The following is a 13,972-nucleotide window of genomic DNA, read 5'->3' as shown; positions in this document are numbered from 1 at the left end:
TTCAGAGTTCTCCCTCTTCTGTGTATTGTGGACCCCTTACTCATCATCCTTTTTTCCTGTTTCCCTTCCTCACCTTGTCCTCATCCTCATCTTTATCTTTCTTCTCTTCTTCCTTCTTCTCCTATTTTTCTTCTCTTACCCCAACTTTTAATTTCTGAAACTATGGGACTCTGAAATGACCTACATAAAATGGAAAGAAAACAACAAAATTGAGACATTAGGATTATACAATATTCAAGCTATCCAGGTGATCATCATGGATCTAAAGGGGGATATAACGCATCTTAGAAACTCAGTGGAAACTACCAATTGGTGGGATAACTGATTGACCTAATTCTTTGTCACTTAACATTGATAATAGTCTTCCTAAATTTGCCTTATGGTGCTATAACAGAAGAATAAAATGGACTGGAGTTTCAGTTTGTCATAGCATAAAACCTTTGTATTCACAGTTGCCTATATTTTCATTCAGAAGTTTTGAATGAAAACAAACAAAAACATTAGGGGTGATGGCAGCTGCACAGATGGGAAATAGAGTGGGAATGAAGTTTGCTTTGAATGCTCTTTTATATATTACGATTTTTGAACCACAGGCATAAATTACCTATTCAAAATTTTAGTAAGGATGATAAAAGGCTGGAGATGTGGATCCATGCAGAGCCTTTGCATAACATACACAAAGCCCCAGGGTTCATCTCTGCACAGTGGAACATAAAGAAGAGAAAACAGGAAAGAAAATAAAGTAGTGCCCAGCCTCCCTGCCCCCCCCCCCCCCCCCCCCGTGATGGTCACTGTTCGGTGTCAACTTGACTGTGTTTAGAATTTCACACTTCTAGGCATGGCTTGGCAGGTACTTCCAGAGATTTAACTGTGGAGGGAAAAGCTACCCTAAGACAGGTGCAGTGTTCCAAGTGTTAGGGGCCCAGGCTGAGTAAGAAGAGAAAAAAGCCTGATGTCTTGTAACATCCATGTCTTTCTCTTTCCAACAACAGCTGCCACATGCTCCAGTTTCTGTATGATCACAGTGCCTTCATCACCATAAATCATCTCAAATCATGAGCCCGAATAAGCCTCTTTTTCCTTAAGCTGCTTCCTGTTAGGTAGCTAATCACAGTAATACAAAAACTAATTATCCTCCACCCCTTCCATCCACGGAGCGATATATTCTAAGACCTTTAGTACCTGAAACTGTAGACAGAACTAAACTATATTCGTACTATGCTCTTTTCTTATACATACACTCTTATGATATAGTTGAACTTATGATTTAGAGGTTGTTGGAGAGTTGATAAGAGCACTTGTTGCTCTTACAGAAATGACCCAGGTTCAGTTCCCTTTCCAGAACCCATATGGTGGCTCACAACCATCTGCAATTCTAGTACCAGAGAATCAGATAATTTGATGTTTTCTCTTTTGACTATTCTGGCACCAGAAACACCTGTGGTGCATATATATATATATATATATATATATATATATATATATATATACATATATATATATATATGTATATATATAACATTCATGCACATAAAAATAAAGGAATCTTTAACAATTTCAAAGGAGTAAATTTCTACTTTCTGTCTTCTTAAAAATATAATTTAGGCACATTGAGGGGCTGATATCAACAATCAATAATAAAACAGAATAACTATAATGTCTATAATATTCTATAATGTCCTACAATGGAAATTATGTGTATATTGTTTCTCTCTTTCTCAAAATATTTTGTTGTAGTGTATTCATCTTTCTTCCTGTGATGTTGTGAGATGATAAAATTTCTATGTGATGGTAGAAAATGTGGTGACTGTCAAAGGGATTGTGAGGTGCTGTTGGGCTAATATGCTGATGTAATTATTTATACACAAACACTGTGATAAATCTGGTAATGTGATGGACACCAAGTGACTAATGAATACATAGTGTATGTAGTGTTATATATTAGACAGAAAGATGATTTAGGTCTGGGTCAGAATGAAACAGGACAGCATAAAATTTCATTACACAATTCACAATTGAGAATTTATGAATTATTTACTTTTGAAATTTCCCAGTTAATATTTTCAGACTGAAGTTGGTCATTGATAACTAAGAAAGTAAAAGCCCTAAATAACAACAGAGCAAACAATCATAACAATCAAAGAACTTTCTGATAAAAAGAGGCAGTATAATGTAGACCAAAGGGGAAAATGCAGTATTTAATGGAAGAAAGGTTTGTATTTATAATTATAGCTGCATAATTTAATAACCATGTAATATAGTACTATGTATCTTCTGACTCCTCTTCTTTCATCTGTTAAATGGGAATAATGCTTACCAAATAAATTATGTTTACAATCATTTGATATCATGTATTATACTACTCAGTGCCTAGAAGATTGTGCTAGAGAGGATGTGATCTCCCAATTCACCAACCTTTACCCTCAGAACCTGTATGTATTATGTTACATGGCAAGGGGGTGTCAGGCAGTATTAAAATATTAAGTAGTTAAATATGCAGGTTATCCTTGATTTTCTGCAGAGAATCAATGTAACACTCCCACCTCAACTCAAGTTAGTCAATTCAAGTTAGATTGGAGAAACTGTAATGCATTATACATATTAAAATAGTTAGAAACGATGAACTTAAATGTACTCACCACAAATGCATTATACATGTTAAAATAATTAGAAAAGATGAACTTGAATGTTCTCACCATACAAATGTGATAGAGTTTGAGGTGATATAGTAATTACCTTCAGTTGATAGATTTCCAATGTATGCAAAAATAAAACCCTTCTACCTTTATATAAACATTATTTGTAAATCAACTTTAAAATACAACAGGAGAGGAAAGAGAAGCAGAAGAAGAAGGAAGAGGAGGAGGAGGAGGAGGAGGAGGAGGAGGAGGAGGAGAGATAAAGAAAAGTGAGAGATTATAAAAGTGATTCAATTTGCTGGAATTGGCTTTAAAGAAGGATACTGAGGAATGTGAATGCATCTAGTAGCTACAAAGGACTTTCCTGAATGCCTTCAAAGCACTCTGGGTCTTAGTCCTATGCCCAAGGAAGTGAACTGTGCCAAGAAAACCTGGATAAAAAAAGGGAACTGATTTTCCCCTCAAACTTCCAGAAGAAAATACCATTCTCTTGACTCCTTGATTGTAGTTCAGTGAATTTCCTAGCAGATATTGAATATACTGATTTATAAAATGATACAACAATAAAAATCTAAATCTGATCTATTTTAAGTTAATAATGAGTACTAGATTAATATGTGTATGCTAAATTTTCATAGCAGAAATAGAAAGCTAATACAAAAATGTTCAACAATTGATAAAATGTGTATTGTTTATTATTGTGGCCATGGAAATCTTAGAAATTAGCTATTCATATGGTCTAAGATGACTAATGCCATACGAATCTGATCTACTTGAAAAGTCAAAGCATGTTGGGCAACCTGAGTTCCAAACAGCAGTTGGGTATCTTACACATCAAAAAACTGGCACTCAGAGATTGTGGTCTGCCTCTGTGTCTTTATAATTAGGCTATCCAGATTACATATGCCAACTAAGTATTTACAGATTCAAATGCATAGTGAATTTATTGAAGCTTACAATTATTATACCAATCATATTTTACAGGTGAGCAAAATAAGCAAGAAAGTATTATTTGCTAATGGGCAGGGATGAAGTGGGAGTCACTATTATTAATCTATAAAACAGTGACAGGTATATTAAACATTTAAGTTATTAAACGGATATAAAATGGAATATTACATCATTCCTTTGAGCTTTAGCTACTGATTCATCTATAAAATATGAATGAAGATGTAGTTATTTCATATTCTTGAGAAAGTTTAAATGAGATACTGCATGGAAAATGGTAAATAACTAAGTACCATGTAGGTATTTATTGCTGTTGAGCTTACTTTTGTAAAATATTTTGACAAATCAATGTAATTTTTATCTTATGTCAAATGTCTGCTCTTTGAAGAAATCGTCATTGAAGCCTACATGGAGATTTAAACATGATATGTTTGCCCCATTGGGAGTGTTTTACAAGGTCATTGGTTCAGATTAAAAACTGTAATTAATTTTACTTTACCTACATCATTTATTTTACACAAATCATCTTCCACTTATCTGATGAAGAGTTGTAATTCTCTCATTTTGAAGATTATTTGGCTACAAACCTATTAATACTATGTCAGCCTTGATTTCCTTCTGAATAATAGTTGTGGGTATTTGCCATATTTTCTTAGGTAGCAAGAGAACTCTCTCTTTCTCTCTCTCTCTCTCTCTCTCTCTCTCTCTCTCTCTCTCTCTCTCTCTCTCTGTGTGTGTGTGTGTGTGTGTGTGTGTGTGTGTGTTTGACTTAGATTTACATATATTGTGTATTGGGAGGTGCATACACTACTGTATGTGTGTAAAGGTCAAAAGAGAACTTCGGGAGGCAGTTCTTACTACCGCGTGTGTCCCTGGAATTGAACTTGAATCTTCAGGCTTGTTGACAAGCACAGCTAAAGTACAGTTAAAGAGCAGCTGAATCATCTTAACAGCCCTTTGTGTAGTCAGAAGAAAGGGGATAAGTGAGAAGATAAGTTGCTGAGGTAAAGCAACAATAGTGTCTGTTACAGAAAGGGTGCCTTGGATTCCTGTACTAATGAGTTTGAGGAAGGAGGGTTGAGAGCTCAAGGTCACACTAGGCTACACCATGAGACTTTGTCTCAAACCAAACAAACTATACATTATATAATAAAAAACATATAACAATAAATATGGGAAGAAAGTAGAATATAATGATCATAAATTCGGTTTTAGAATCCAGTCAATTTCCTGGAAGGATCTCCGGGGAACTTTATAAAAGTTATTCAGTATGAGAAGATAGTCCTGAGTTCTTGTTTTGGCTTGGTCGCTAGCTATTTTGTTACCTAAACAAGCTATCTCTAAATTCTAAGTACCGATTTCTCTATGAGAAAAATGAGGCTATTACACCTGTCACTCTCTCAGCATCATTTTAATTTCGTTTTTGCTAAGGAAAATGGCTGGGGGTAATTTCACTGGTTGTCGGAATCCAAAGGACAACTGTAAAGGCGAACCAAACCCGGGGCACAGCTAAAATTCCCTTGACCCGGTGAACTGTAGTTGTTCTTAGCCCCACCAGCTTTTATCCTTTAAACAATCTGCTCTTACTTAGATGAAGATGATTCAAAATGCATGTTTGTTTATGAGACCATAGCTGAGTCATCCAGGAACCATTCCTTGCTGGCAGGATGGGTCTGCTAGTCTCGTTGGACAAGGGGCGTTAGGGGCCCATCAACAGAGGAAAGTGTAGCGAGTTTTAGAGAGAAGACAGCATGAAGAATCAGTAGCTCCTAGTCCCTAGAAATAAGGGCTAACTTCGCTGTAGTCCTCTTCCGGGGTTGACTAGCTTCTGCTTCTGCCTTGACAGGCATCGTTTCGGAATCTAGGCTGCAAAATGTGTCATACCTGTTCCAAAAACCATGGAAAATGACTGGACAGGATTAAGTTGGTGGCATCGTGGGGCACAGGACACTTCTTGAAGTATGATGAGGGCCCCCATTTCCCACCAGCTAGAAGGAGGCATCAGAACAGCTTTGTGTTTTCAGCTGCAAGCACAAGTCTCTGCAGAAGGAAATCAGTCAGAAATGGTTTGTTTCCTTTTCTTCAGCAACGGAGCCAGGCGAAAGGCATATTAGAAGATTCGGAGCCAGGCAGACTGGAAGTAGCGCGACACGTGTGAAACATTCATTTGATAATTAAACACCCCAGTGGCTAGTAGATTGGAGTTTAGTATGCTAAGGAGTGAAAGGAAATGACAAAGCTGCAAATGTTCTCCAAGGTCCCCAATTCCCTGCTTCTAAGGAATTTTGTTACTGTTTACTCAGTGTTTACAAGTCGAATTGCAGGCAGTTTTACAGTATTTCACATCTGAGGTGATTTTCTGAACTAATTTTGTTTCAAGCCAAAGCAAACACCTGGATGCTTTTCTTTCCATGTGTTTCCAAACGCCTTTAGCCCTCCTGTTCCCTTCTTTTCCCCATTCCGAATCTCTGATTTTCTGGCCCTGCCTCCTGTGATTCTGTGTGCCACTCTTGTTTTAGTTGTTAGTTCTAGAATGAACAGAATCAGAATTACAAATATTCTATCTGGAAAGGCTGGCTGATATCATCTGATCCTTATCTGCTCTTGAAGCTTATGCTAAAGCCTGGTGAATCTGTATCAAGGGAACTGGGTCTACAGTGCTTCTGACTCCTTGCAGCTGACTATCTCCCTGTCTCTTGAGTAATCCCAGGTCAGGACCATTTCAGCAGCTGGATATTCACCTAGCTAAGAACAGAGCAAATACTCAACACCTTATGCTTCATCCCTGTTGATACTTTGAGTTCTTCCCTAATCGTGAAGCTGTTGGTTCTTTTCTACCCATCTGTATTCTTGTCCTTGCTATTTTACCCTATACAAGAAGAGATTTATATCAGAAAGGGGCAAAATAACAGCATGGGCACCTTTTCAGGTTGTACCTGAATAAGCCTCATTCTGTGTCTCTCGGCAATACGCGTTAGAGCAAATTGTCTGACGCAACATAAACAGTTTCACTTAATGCAGAATCTGTTTCCCTTGTTTGCCGAGTTGAAAGGAGGCAATTAATTATATTTCAGTAGCATCTAATAAATAGAAAGTTCAATTAAAGAGCATGGATGCTTTTGAAAACACACTTTCAGCACCCTCCCTTCTACAGAAGCAGGTCCCAGACTGTATGTCGTTGTTTGGAGTCCTTGAAAAACTATATATACCCACACAAAAGAACCAAATCCGTCTATCTATATACAGATATAGACCCCCACACATATAGTTTATGAATATAGATACACAGTTTATGAAAACAGCAACACTCTGGAACTAAAACACAGGCTTCAAGTGCTATTCTGTTCTTTGTTCAACCTTACAGACTTTTATTGTTCCCCTTTTCTCAGGCTAAACATTTGCTTTAAAACTAACTTGGCACTATGTGAATGTACTATCATGCCTTTTAATTTAGTAGATTTTCAAGATTAGTGAAAGGTACCATTTAAATCTCAGCTTTTAAGACTTGATGGGAAAAAAGAAACGATACAGATCATCTATAGAATACCCCTAAATCCAAGAAATAAAAAAATAGGCAATTGGGAATACTGACATATCAACACGTCACTCCAGCTAAATACCACAAAGAGAGCTATATGGCAATAGACAACTGGGTACCATATGAGTATAGTAATTGTTACTCATTCGAAGCCAGGGAAAACACACGCCATCTCTAAGTAGAACATGATTGATTAGTCTTTGCCTTTCCTACTCATACAATAAACTCGGGTAAAGTTCAGGGATTCTGTGTTCCAAGCCAGTTTCCCGGCTCCAGGCTTTTCATAAGGGAGTGATAGTATTGCTAAACACTTGGCTATCACCAGGTGCGTGGCTGTGGGCCAAACATCCCACCTCGGCAATAGGGAAAAGGACCTCCTCCCAGGCTTTCTCACAGATGCAGCAGAAAGGCCAGGATCTGTGAATTGAGCTCAGAACCTGAGTATATGGAACATGATTGTGAGTGTTCCAGTCGCGGCATATGGTGCAGGAATGTGTACCCTTTAGAGCAGAGATCTGACTAGTACCCCCATTTTGAATTCTGGGTCCCTTAAAAGAATCCAGGTAAACTGAACTGGCCAGCTCTTAAGATTGGAGGTTACAAAACCAGCAAGGTAAAAGGAAGCTCTGGTCCCTGAGCCATCATGGATCAGCTTCTTGGTTCTCTTGTTGGAAGCTGTCCTTGAAGATCGAGTATCTTTATTCTTACACTCATCCTGGGACCATTTTAAAGGGGTCTGGGAGCAGGCTGTCCGGGGTGGGGTGGGGTGGGAGCATAATATCTACCTCAGGAAATCACAATAACTCACTATCTAGGCTCTGATTCAGGAGAACATTGCTAATAAAAACGATGCTTTTGGTAGGTGCCAACAGTCCTAAACCTCTAAGGCTGCCTCCTCCATTTCACGACTGTCCCAGGTGTCCCAAAACAATCTGTTGCTGGTCCCCATTTGCATCCCACCATCCCAGCCCACAGTCAGCTAGCCAGCCAGCATCTTTCCAGCCCACAGTAGCTCAGCACCTTCATTCAAGCCTCATTTCCCTGCTGCTCCACAGCAACAAATAGGACAGCACCCGTGCCGCTTTCCAACTTACCCCAGGCTAAGAGCTTTCTTCAGATTTGCCTTGTCTGGAGTTCGTGCACCAGGGCGCGTGGTGCGACAGCCTTCCTGGACTCCTCTTCCGCGGCGCGCAAAAGGCAGCCGCCTGGGACAGTCCCGGGTCTGGAGGCTGCCGTGTGGGTGGATGGTTGAGCACAGGCAGAGGAATCAGGGTGCCGAGAGGGACCCAAGGACTGACTCCTACCTGGGCTTCCCCCTTTGCTCTTCAGTTACTGCCAAACTTCCCTCTGACCAGATCTCCTCACCTTTCGCCTTCACCAGTGCCCGAAACTCTTCGCTCCAGTGGTGCTCCTGCTCTGCTCTCGCTTGTCCTCTTTCAGCTCTTTCTCCCAACCTGAGTCCCTTCAGACACACGCACCCGCTTCACGCGGCAAGCCACAAACAATAAGAGCAAGTGGAGAAGCCAACACCGGGAAATTGAGGCTAACTGATACCCCGGTAGGAAGAGAAGTGTGTGTGGAGGGGTGAGCGTGGAAAGAAACCACATTCACACTCTTACAGGCACGCACCCTCAGGCTAGGTAGCTGATAGGAGCTCCAGCCACCTCTCCAACCCTCTTTTCTAGACTAAAGGTTTCTGTCCCCTACTGCTGCTGCTTCAGGAAAATCCTATACCAGCCAAGGGGAGAGAAAAGCAAAGAGGGGTGGGGAGGGGAAAATCAAGGAGGTGCGCTCCCTTTCTCCTCCCCACCCCTAGATCCCAAAATGTCCAACCCTGAGCTCTTCTTTTCCCTTCTATCTGCTCCAGGTTCTTATCTGCTGCTCGTCTCCCTCTCTCTTTTGGGGTTGGCTGAGAGCTGTGGAGAACCCGTCGCGGTTGATTGTGTGTGTGTGTGTGTGTGTGTGTGAGAGAGAGAGAGAGAGAGAGAGAGAGAGAGAGAGAGAGAGAGAGAGAGGGAGGGAGGGAGGTGCGGGGGGGGGGGCGGGAAGAGAGAGGAGCAGTGGTTGGTGAAAGCACCTCTCACCTCCCCAAGCCCCTGGCCAAAGCCTAGCTGGCCGTCGCCTCTCAGCCGAGGCGGGCGGGGCGGGGAAGGCGGGCAGGGGGGAGGGCAAGCAGGAGGACGGGGCAGCCGCTCCTCCCTGCTCTGTAGCTCGGTGGCCAGGGGTGGAAAGAAGCCGCAAGCCGCAGCCGCAGCCCCAAGTCAGCCCCCGCTGCCCCGTCCCACCGTCTCATCTCTCCCCCCTCGGTACGGAATTTTCTGTTTCGTTCGTTTGGTTTCCCCAAGACTCCCCCTCCCCTGGGTGGTGGCAGAGACCCGAGGGGCTAGGGGAGGCTGAGCGCGGGTGAGGGGAGCGGGTACAGGAGCGCCTCTGGCGCCTGGTTTACAGAATCTCCTTTTTACCTCTTTCCCCAAGTGTCTCCTGTTTTGGGCAGTGACCCCTACCCGTCCATCTCAACTAGGGCTCTGTGTTAGTAGCGCCTGAACTGTGCGAGTCATCCTGGAGAAAGAGGAGTTGATCAGTTTGGAGCAAGGGCATGTTGCCCGTGGGACAGCGGAACAGGGGGCTCAGTGTCCTCAGGGACCTGGCATCTTCTGGATCCGGTTTCTAGGTTTCTGTCAGAATTCAGTTTTACCTGGTGCCGGCAGCCTCGGAGCGCAGGACCCAGGCTAGACCGAAGCAGAGGGTGATAGTCTTGTTGTAAGATTTGTAGCCAAGTTGCTTAGTTTTAGTCTCTGTGTCTGGGGGAAGGGTGGTGTCACTGGACACTTGGGCGACTCTTGGATCTTTGCGTCTTCAGGTCACTTGACACACCTCTCTGTTCACTTCGCAACCCCTTTGTACCTCTTACCCTGTTCTGAGAGTCTCCAAATGCCAACCTTTTAAAACCCTTCTGTGATCTGCTGAATGCTCCCCCACCCAAGCCTGAGACTTCTACTTCACCCTACAGATACTTAGATCTCTTAACCTTCAGCATCTCAAGACCCTACCCACCCGAATGCCCAGACCTCTCTGCTTTGTCTCCTTTGCCAGCTCTGTCTGGAAAATGGACTGCATGCAACCCGCCGCTTTTCTGGATGCCAAGCTGGTACCTCGGGCTTTGCGGTTTTCCCCCTGCCGACGTTCTCAGAACAACCCTAGCTTTAAAAAAGCTCAGCGGTACCGTACTTCCCGCAGTCCCTGGAACACACACCGTGAGCCTGAGCAGACAGACTTTCTGACCGCGCCAGGGCTGCCTCCCTTGCCTAAACAGCGGAGGGTTTCCATTACAGTTCCTCTTTAACTGGGATTGCTCAAGTTCTGTGTGAGAACTAGCAACTTTCCTCTTGGGTCACTAAGAAAAACGCTTTCCCCTTGTCCTTTGGTCTCCTAGCAAGGAGGTGGTCCAGTATTTTGAAGTATTAAACTTTTGTGTGGAAAGCAGACATTGAAGAAGAAAGGTATTAATTACTTTGAGGGATTTAAGAGTCCGGAGCCTGGCAAGAGGGAGAGTAGAAATGTACTGTTTAAACACTCCAGGACGTTTTTAAAAACTGACTTAGGGGATAGTTTTTAAGATGTGCTTGATTCTGAGACTTTCTGCCCTTTCGCCTTGTTCTTAGGCAGTTTTGCTGTGACCCAGTAAACTCTGGCATGCAGTTTTCCATGCAAGACAGATCTATGTCGTAATTAAGAGACTCTTTCCTCTGGTTTGCATTGTAAGTAGAATATGCTGGCTATGGACAAGTGTTTGGGGGTTCCAACTTTCCTTGGCAAAACTGCCCTGCAGCTGAGGCTTATTCTCCAAGTCCAGCATACTCAGCCAGAAGGAAAGCCCTGTTCTTGTGAGATCGGTTCTTCAAAGTCCTCTACACAGTGTGATTGTCTTTAACATATGGGAATAACATGTGCTTCCAAATTTTGGTGATTTCCCCGTGGTTTGTGGTTAAGACCAAAATTTCTCTTTTTTGAGTCTGCCTCATTCAGCTTCTATACCATCCTCTAAACTCTTTCAGATTAACACATGAACAAAATGATATGCCAACAACAGTTCAAAGCTCCAGGATCTACAAATTCCAGAACAAATGTAGTGGATGCTCTCTTAGTATGAGAAGCTATTTTAAGCAGATGCCCAAAGCTTTGTTTGGGATTTTTGTCAGCCTTGGGGCTGGTTGGCTCTCAGTCTCTGTAGATAGCAAAATTATTTCACCTTTCTACTTTGGTGGCTGAGAGCATGTGTCTGTTAAATTCTCACAGGGCTGTTCACAACAAAAGGCCATATCTACACAAGAGGTGCAAAGTCAAACTGAAAGCAACTATTTGACTCATTGAAGCCCACATCTAGCTAACTTAGAGGCTGGTTTGCCTCCATGACTTGTTGTATTCAAATTTCTTGACAGTTATGGCTGTCACATTGCAGCAGAGACTTAACAATTTACGTAATTGTTCCCTCCCACTGCTTTGGCAACAGTGGTAAATGGCATACGTAGATCCAAATTTCGTGTAGGGTGATGGACAAAAAGAGATTAATATGTGGAACCCAAAAGATTGATGTGAGGTTTCCCAACTTTAGATAGAGTTTCTTAGTTTTGATACTATTCACATTTGGATCCCAATGCTTGCATGTTGTAGCGATGTAGTGCTGTAGTGTTCATTGTGAGATGGTTAGCCGTGCCATTATGTACTAGCTTACAATAGGAATCTGCCCCCCCCGCCCCCCCCCCGTGATAGAGAAAACATCTCTATGGGATCAGATGTTCCTTTAGCAGCAAATCGCCTCCATGTTGACAACTATTCTCTTTTAAAGTCGTGCCCTACTTTCAAAAACGTATTGATCTCAGTTCAACACACATGGCATGCCCCCACCTTGTGTGTTGTACAGTCTTAGATAATATTGAATACTGGTGAGAAAAAAAATAGATGTCTACAAATTAATCAGTTTCGACAAATGCTTGGATTCATTGATTTCAACATTGCTACCTCCACATTATCACTTAACTTTTGGTAAGTACACACTACCACTAGTGTGTTTGATTACAGCAAAGATCTGGAAGGAATAACTCCAGCATGAAGCTTTCCTTTCCCTGAAAAAGAAGAGGGTACTGATTTTCATAGAGAACCAGTTTTTGGACTGAATTTAGTCTTGAGTTCTCATCGTTTTGCTATCTGTCCCCAAACAGTGACTTTTCATTCAGATTCTGCCCTAGAGACATAGCTCTTTGTCTTGCTATTTACCATAACCCAACATGAAATTTCTTCTGACTACTCCAGATAGCATGCTTATATTTTAACAATGTGCCTCGCATCCAGATGTGCAGGGTATCATGTCGTCAGTTGAACACTTTGAAAGCAGATGCTTATTTTCAAGGAAGCAGCTCCTAACTATCTGCGTGTTAGAGAAAAATCTCAACAATGACAAAAGCTAAGGAAATGGAGCCGAATGCAAGAAGAGGTTGTTCTTAAAATACTGTGGAGTGTCGAAAAAGTGTCTTGGTGTGATTGTAGGTTTTAACACCCAGCACTATGTCTGCCCCAGGAAGTCAAACAACACTAAACTGAATTGTGGCATTCTGATCAGAAATTCTGCAAAATAAAGTGCAGGAGGAAGCATGGAATATCTGTTTTAATCAGCTGAGCAAGCTCTTGCTTGACAAAAATAAGGTTTTGGTGAGTGAGGGTTGCATTTCTTGCTTTGGACAACTCCTAGTCAATAACATAGAAATCTGTAGACATGTGTCACTTGTAAAGACCAACACGTGCAACAACTGCCACATTTAAACTGCACATTCGTAAGACATAATCCTCTTGCCAAGACTAATTATTTATTTAATGAAAATTTTGCTTGAATTAGGTTCATGAATGACTGTAATTGAAAATATATTTTATTTCCAAAGGTATATTCAAGCTTCTATCAGAGCAGGAACCCTGTAATCAAGACATGAGGTCTCCAGTTAAAATAGTCATTATGTTTAACAAAGGAAATGTAAATAGAAACACAGTTAATGGTTTAGCTAAGGGCTTCCTTGAGCTCAGCGTTAATAAGAATGCAAGTGGAACTGCCCTGAGTAAATTTGGAAGGTGGACTTAGAGAGTCACAGAATCTAACAAAACACTAGTCGCTGAAAACGGTCTTTCCTGTGGTTAGGTGGCAGTAACTATTGATCAGGCAAACTCTCTCGGGTCTTGTTGCTCTGTTACTATTTGCTAAGTAGCTTTGGGATTGGCAGGTATGGTCTTCACTTTAACTGCCCCTACTATAGGGTAAGGGATATGGATCCAACATCATGCTTTTGCTTGTAGATATGTAGTCATCCCTTAGTTGTTGAAGAAACTATTCTTTCTCCCCTTTGAATGAACTTGGTACCTTGCCAAAAAATAATTGAACTCTTTGCTTTTCTGATTGTACCCTCTGGAAAAGAGTAAAGCTTGCCCTATCCAGACATTTAAAAATAAAAATAAATTGGTCATAAACATGTTCCTTTATTTCAGAATCCTTGATTCTATTCTACTGGTCTCGATACATATCTTTATACTAGTGACAAACTCTTTTAATTACTAAAGTTTACATTAAATTTTGAAATTGGGAAGTATGAATTTTCTAATTTTAGTTTATTTTTTATTGGTTTAATCTCTTTGAGTGTCTCCCAATTCCATATAAATGTGAAGATCAGTATTTTTATTTCTTAAAAAAATCCATTAAATTTTTTATATTTATGAAATTATATTCTTAGATAGCTTTGGGAACTATTTCTATCCTAAGAATTATTTCAGTCTATGTTGTATCTTTGCATCTATTTAAAAGTTTTTT

At 41.3% G+C, this 13,972-nt stretch overlaps 1 protein-coding gene across 2 annotated transcripts in view; it reads right to left on the bottom strand.

Moving 5' to 3' along the window:
- LOC121444028 (short transient receptor potential channel 5) overlaps positions 1–9,004 on the bottom strand; it is a 300,209-nt gene extending 291,205 nt beyond the window's left edge. The window contains exon 1 of one of the 2 annotated variants that reach the window (XM_041645758.1): positions 8,220–9,004. The gene's annotated coding sequence lies outside the window, so the exon portion shown is untranslated. The remainder of the gene's footprint in view (positions 1–8,219) is intronic. The other variant, XM_041645759.1, reaches the window with a different exon arrangement.
- Between the last annotated feature and the right edge of the window lie 4,968 nt (positions 9,005–13,972).

This window comes from Microtus oregoni, unplaced genomic scaffold (genome assembly GCF_018167655.1).
Source record: "Microtus oregoni isolate MIOR12 unplaced genomic scaffold, Mior012 000116F_ref0000321, whole genome shotgun sequence".
Classification (NCBI taxonomy): Eukaryota; Metazoa; Chordata; class Mammalia; order Rodentia; family Cricetidae; genus Microtus; species Microtus oregoni.
The sequence above is the reverse complement of the archived record's forward strand: the minus strand, read 5'-3'. Positions and strand labels throughout refer to the sequence as shown.